At 46.2% G+C, this 6,799-nt stretch overlaps 1 long non-coding RNA gene across 1 annotated transcript; it reads left to right on the forward strand.

Annotated features, from left to right (window-relative positions):
* Positions 1-1,934: 1,934 nt before the first annotated feature.
* Positions 1,935-6,447, forward strand: LOC142829945 (uncharacterized). The gene is made up of 2 exons (XR_012904893.1): positions 1,935-2,659; positions 3,677-6,447. It is a non-coding gene; the product is annotated as an uncharacterized LOC142829945 (long non-coding RNA).
* The last annotated feature ends 352 nt before the right edge of the window (positions 6,448-6,799 follow it).

Raw genomic sequence — 6,799 nt, forward strand, 5'->3', positions numbered from 1 at the left:
TGAAAGGGGGCATGGACTCCCAATGCTTGGAATATTCCTCAACTGCTATATTGATAGCTCTCACAAATTAAAATAGCCTTTAGGAGTTACACTCAGTTAAAAACATATAATTGAAGCTATTGCTAGTAGAACACTAGAACTCCCATTTCCTGAGCCAAAAGCACAACATCCAGTTGAGACAAATGGCAAGAGATGGCAATGCTGAATCCCCCAAGCCTTCATCTTCCTCAGAACATAATCACCTAAACCAGGGTTGATCAATTTTGGAAGCCCCTAGGGCCACAATGATACAGCACATGCTGAGGGGCTTAAGTGTGGTTGCATATATATGCAAATAGCTTCTTTCATACACACAGGCATGAATACAAAGATTAAACCTTAAGCTGTGGCGCCAGACCCAAACGTGGCCAGTGTGAGCCAGTCAGCACCTCTCAGGCTCTGCCCACAATGCCCCAGTGCTCCTGGCATCTGCCCCCTGGGGCCTAGAAATGCTGACACCCTGTACCTGTCTGTTCTAGCCGGCCCATCCACTTGCATCTTTCAATGCTCTCCCTTCCTGGGAGACACCTTGCCATTGTGGAGCTTGTTCCTAGTGGAGGCCATGTTTAAAGGAACCCACCCGCAGATCGCATGTTGTGCGTAAACCCAAACCCTGCCACGCACCACAAACAAATGGGCTGTGGGTTGCATGTGAGGTCTTTAATCTATGCCAGTTCTTTAATCTTCCCCATTAGCACAGTCTCCATAGCTCTTTATTACTATCTTTGCCATTTAAATTGGAGTTAATTATTTCTCCCAGTTGGTCAGCAAGGGCAAATCAAAGCAAGACTTTGGCATCTGAATATCAGTCCAATGGATTCTGGCTGGATTAGTGACTTAGTAGACCTTGCACTTTCAAAAGCTTCAGAGGGTAGCCGAGTTAGTCTGTAACAAGAAAAACTTAAAAAACAATAGTCTGGTAACATTTTAAAGACTAACAAAATATATAGCTGGTATCATGAGCATTGGGCTGGGCTGCACATATTAATTTGCATGGGAGATCAAGGCCTCACAAGTACAAGAGTCCATCATTATGAAGAAAAGCATGGGGAAGATGACTATTTGGTAGCATTGCCAGGTGTCCAGTTTTGAACCAGACAGTCCAGTATTTGAGCTTTCTGTTCGGGAAACAAATTGAGAAAATATAAATGTCCAGTATTTTCTAAATAAGATGTAATGTAGATTGTGATGTAATGTCAAGTGTGTCCTTCATTTTTGTTGAAACCATCTGGCAACCTACTATTTGGAGGAGAAGACACCTTATAGTTTTGGTGGTTTTTTGGGTTCCATTTAATTCATATGGAACATTCCTCTCAAACCTCCCCTTGCCCTCCTATTTAGAATTATTAGAAAGTCTACAGTAGGGGTGAGGAACCTTTCTTGCGTCAGAGGTGCTAAACCACAGAAAAATCAGTTGGGTGGGGGGCAGCACAGCTTCCCCAGTGTTGGGAGGGAGGAGCCGAGCCCCAGGAGCCAGATCCAAGCAAGCCAGAGACCGCATCTGGCCTTTGGGTCTAAAGTTCCCCACCCCTGGTCTACAGGATCCTTTTATTTCTTAACATGAAAGCATCTCAGTATGACAATTTGTTCTGCTCTGCCTCTCGGTCACATGACCCAAATCTTTGTTAATGGGATGCAAAAGTTGCACAGGGGGATGAGAGGACTCTGTTGCTCCCAGCAATTATGGAACATCCAGTGCCGCACCAAAAAAAGCAAGTGTTTGACAAAGCATCCTTTAGAAATTAGATTTTTCTGAATCATTCGGCAGGATGGAGGAATGAACATCCTGCGTATTTCCCTTCTGAGAAATACTTCTACATAGTTCAGAAATAAAGGTTAAAGGAGGACAAAAATGAGCTACTGCGTCAACAGGGAAACTATTGTGTGGTCCAGACTGGCTTTTCAGAGCGACATCTGGCGGGGGTTTCTAGACAGTGCTATTTGTTTGAAATGTATGTATTTCCCTGCTAAATCATTGACAACAAAGTGCTCTTTATACAGTCAACATTCAAGCGTCAAAGGGCATTGAGGATGGACAAATGAGTTGCCAGCGGGGTTTGTTCTTTGTGAGTCTCGCCAGAGTGTGTTGTTATCAGTGTTTTTATATTGAAACAGCAAAATGAATAACAAGCAAACAAAAATTGCATTTGGAAGTACGGCCTCCTGTGAACTCTGCCAGTTACACAGGCTGCTAGTAAAGTCACATAGGACTGATTTCTCGCTGGCTTGCTGTAACAATAACAGACACGTGGCATTTCCCTTTGGACGCTGCACAAGGTCACCCATCACAATGTGACGCGCTTGAGCCCTCTGATGCAGGGGGCCTGAATGGCGACAGGTTTACCAGCAGTAAAAGTGCTTCATTGATTAAACCCACTGGTAGGCTGGGCAAGGAACTACAATTGGTGATTTAAACACAGCCTGCCCCCGCCCCCGCCCCCTCGCATGCACAGCTGCAACTGGGCGTGGGAAATAGGCCTGCCTGCTTTGGGGTCGCTAACCCGGCAGAGGCGAGGGCTTAGCGCTGGAAACCAAACTCGCCATCGCGTGTTTCATTCAGCGAGCAATGCTCAATGCCACAGGAGAGAAACAGAGTCACGTGGCTGCCTGCAGTTTGCACGTGAGTCTCCGGCTCCCGGGAAATGGGGGAGGACTGGGGGAGCCGGGCGGCACGTGAGCGTTTTCTCAAGCGAGAGGCAGGAGCTGAGCTAGGAGGCGAGGGAAAGGAAAGGCTGGGGCCGAGGCAGAGCTCCGAACGGGGGGGGGAGGAGGGCAGACTACCCCCAGCCGCTGAAGCTCGTCGTTCAATCAGCTGCTTTTTCTAGCCTGCGGTGCAGGCGCCAGAAATGAGGACAGAGGGGGAGGGAAAATCGGGAGCCCTGAATGTGAAGCCTGAGTTAATAAGCAGGGAACAGGGATGCGGCCGTTCCTTCCTCCGCTGTGAGAGACTGTGCAAAGGGAGACAGGCACGCGGGCCTCCCAAGCACAAGAGCTGACTTCTGGTTTTGCCAGTGGTGCACCGCTGTCTCCCCATAGGCGCGGCAGGCAGAGCCTCCCGGCAGGGAAGAGCTGCGGGGGGGGATCCAGGGCCCACAAAAGATTAATTTGGTTTTACCGGTGATGAGCACCCTGTTTTTTTCCAGTGGGTGCCTGAATCCCAGAGCACCCATTGTCCCAGTCCAGATTCCAAGATTAAATGAAAAGTTCTGTGGAACTGCACCCCCTGTTACAGCAGAGATACAGTGCACTGATTTGCAGAAGAGAGGGTTTGTGTTAAAATAGCCACCTCCCGCCCCCTCATAAAAAGCCCATGGTGTATTGAAAAAATGAGGCTAGATGCTAGTGTTTCTGCTATTCCAGGAACAGGCTGTCCATGAGAGCTATTTAGCTGATAATGGAGGAAGGCAAAAAAGAGAGAATCCTTTTCCACACAGGTGGCACTTTGGTATTTTATGCCACATCTGCAAACCTTTGCAATCAACTGCACCCTTACTCTCTCACTGCCCTCTGCCTCCACACTGAACTAATTACTGATCTCTCCTCAACCCACAAAACTGTCTCTTACCCGCCATGCTCACATTCCATTGTGTGTTAAAGTGAATGAGCTAAACAACCGTTTTCTTTTTTTTATAAACAGGGCATCAACATGTCTCTGAAAACTAGGAGTATCCATGGCAACTCAAATAATGAGTCAGGCTCCTCAAAATCATGAGATTGGGAGATGTGATTTTTTTTTTAAAGTCAAAGTGGTTTTTTTTAATAAGAAACTGGTATTTGTCTGCCTTGTGGTATCGCCTTTAGAGCTAATGTTCTCAAGCTTTTCTCTCTGACCTATTAGAGGTTTTGTTTTTTGGGGGGGAGAGGGGAGAGGAATAGGGAGGTAATGAAAGCTGAGAATCTGGGCTTTAAAGAAAGCACCATATATCACAAGTGATTAAAATCATGTGAGTTGGAACCAGTTCATATGGGTTTCACAGAAAATAGCATCTTTGCTTCTGCAGCATTTCCATATGCTACTGAGATCCCTAAAAAGCACAAATAGAAAGGGGTCATTAGTGGAAGAATACACAGGAAGGTTCCCAGGGTCCCACTAAATGGGTAGGGGTTGGTATGTGCAGGGGATGGAATTCAGTAGGCCACAAAAAAGTCCTGAATGAGCATCCTCCCTCTCTGTGTTTGGACTATCTCTAGCACCAACAGAGAAACACAAGAGAAAAGGAAAGTTAGTTTATCTATAAAATCAGGAAAGGGGGTAGGTGGGAATTTTAACATATACAATTACTGAATAAAGGAAAACAAGTCAATATCCTTACATTATTGAGCATCACCATCCAGAGAGGATGGTGCTCACTGGAATAGAGCTGGGCCTCCAAGAAGGATCTAAGGAGGAGGAACTACCCACAAGAATCCCCAGGCAGAGTTGTTCCTGAACTAGTTCCATTGAAGGCAGGGGGACGGTTACGTTTGTCCCACACTGGTCCACCTCCCAGTTTCATAGTCTTCCATGTCTGTGTGGTTCCTGAGGATCCACAGAAGAACAGGGCTCTGTGAAGACTTCTGTTCCTTGTACTGATGCTATGGTCCTGGCATTCCATCTCCCATTTCAACAGAGTGCTTCAAAGGGAGCTGTTGTGTGAAGAAGGTTTCTCTGTCTGCAAGCAGCCTTCAAAGGAAGGATTCCTCTTTCCTCACCATGGCCGTAGGATGTGGAAAAATAATTAAGACTGGGCTAATGACAAAACAATGTGTGCTTTTCCTGGTCCTAACACTGCTTTGCTGATCCAGATCCTGTTTCCTCATCCTAGCCAGATCTCTGCACTCTCAGGCTATATGTACACTACCAAATTATTTCAAAGTAAGTGGTTTTCAAAATAATAACTCCTGAAATAACTATTTCAAAATAAGCTTACTCCTCTTCATGAGCAGGAGTTACTGTTTTGAAATAACAAGCCCATTATTTTGAAATAACAGGCTTGGTAGTGTGAATGCTCTCCTTGTTATTTCAAAATAACTCCCCAATGTAGACATGCCCTCAGAAGTGAAGGGGGGGAGGAGGTGTCTGGAGAAGGAGGCAGAAAAAGATGCTGTAGAAGGATGTGAACCCATTCTTGTAGAAGGAGTAATAAGGTTTATACATGAAGGTGTACCTCTGTAAATGTAAAGCTGGGAGCAGCCAGTCCATCCAATGACTCCACCACCTAAGAAATATCCAGTGTACAAGGTAGGAGATGAGGCTGAGGCCTTTTTAGAGAATTTTGAAAGGGCTTGCCTTGGGTAGAGCATCGCCACAGATCAGTACATGGTAGAGCTAAGACCACAGCTCAGTGGACTCTTAGTGGAAGTGGCAGCTGAAATACCTAAAGAAAACATGATCAATTATGAACTTTTTAAATAAAAGGCCAGAAATAGGATATGGCTCACCTAGAAACATGCCCAATGCCATTTCAAAGCTCAAAGGTGGAAACCAGATATGGCATTCACCCAACATGCCTACCAAATCGCCTTTGCTCCAGATATCTATGCATTCCATTTTTTGGCAAAGATTATGGAATAACTCTCTCCTAATGAGAATGGAACAGTTCCTGGATGATGTTCCGGAAGAGATACAAAGATACATCCTAGATGGGAAGGCCAAAACCATACCAGAGGCAGGGGAAATTGAAGCCAGATGAGTGGGGGTGATAAAGAGGAACAAAACTAATAGTTGGTGGGAATACCAAAACTGGTGCCCAGAAATGCTTTGCCATCACTGGGGGCAGTCCAAGGGCCTATCTGACAGTGAGGCACCTTCACCACAAGGGAAGCCCCAGACACCCTCTTGTCCCACAACCCCATTATCTAGCAACCTACCTCTTCAAAGCAGACTCCTTTTACCTGTCCACAGCCAAGTTGCCTGTTAAGTACAAGAGCTGGCTAGGAATTTGAACTTTTGTAGTCTTTGATTATCCCATTCCAATGCTGGTGGGAGAGGACTTAGCCAACCATGTGAGACAAGCCAAGATGGTGGGAATGGTCACTCACAGCAGGGCTAAACATACCTCCACACCTGTCCCCATTACTGAGGCTTCTACAAGAGCCCAGTCTGTGTCCTCAGATACCCCATGGCCATAGATCCAGATGGAGGCAGCAGAATTAGACCCCAGACAAGCATTCCAGTCCCTGGAATCCAGACAGAACCAGCTCCGAGCCAGCACCAGAGAGCCCCATAGAGCTGGCAGCAGCAACTGAACCTGCTCAAGAGGCTCTGTGACAGCCTGCTACACAACCCAGCACATCAGCAGAAATCTAGTCTCAGTGAACAGACACACTCGTATCACCTGTATCACTTCTAAAGCAGTGTTTCTTAAACTTTTTGAGACCAGGAACACCAAACAATATTTTTTTTATGCGGAACATCTATGAAAATTTTTTAAAAAAATTGTCAAAACAAAAACAAAGAAGAGGTCACAGTACACCTGCAAGTTGTTCATAGAACACCAGTGTTCCACGGAACATAGTTTAAGAAACACTGCTTCAAGAGGGACCAGACCTAAGTCCACAACCCAGTGGGGAGCTGAGGTCTCCAGCATAAAGGGAACAGTTCCAGGCAGAACAGGAAGTAGATAAGAGCCTCGAGAGCTTGGATGGCAGCGTGGAGCAAACCACCGCCTCTCAGTTCTTCTAACATGATGGTCACCAGCCAGTTGATCGTGATTGAGTGGTCGATTGCAGAGGCATGGCCAGTCAATCGCGAGGTGTTCTCAGCCCCCTCCTTACTCCC

This window comes from Pelodiscus sinensis, chromosome 6, assembly GCF_049634645.1.
Source record: "Pelodiscus sinensis isolate JC-2024 chromosome 6, ASM4963464v1, whole genome shotgun sequence".
NCBI lineage: Eukaryota > Metazoa > Chordata > Testudines > Trionychidae > Pelodiscus > Pelodiscus sinensis.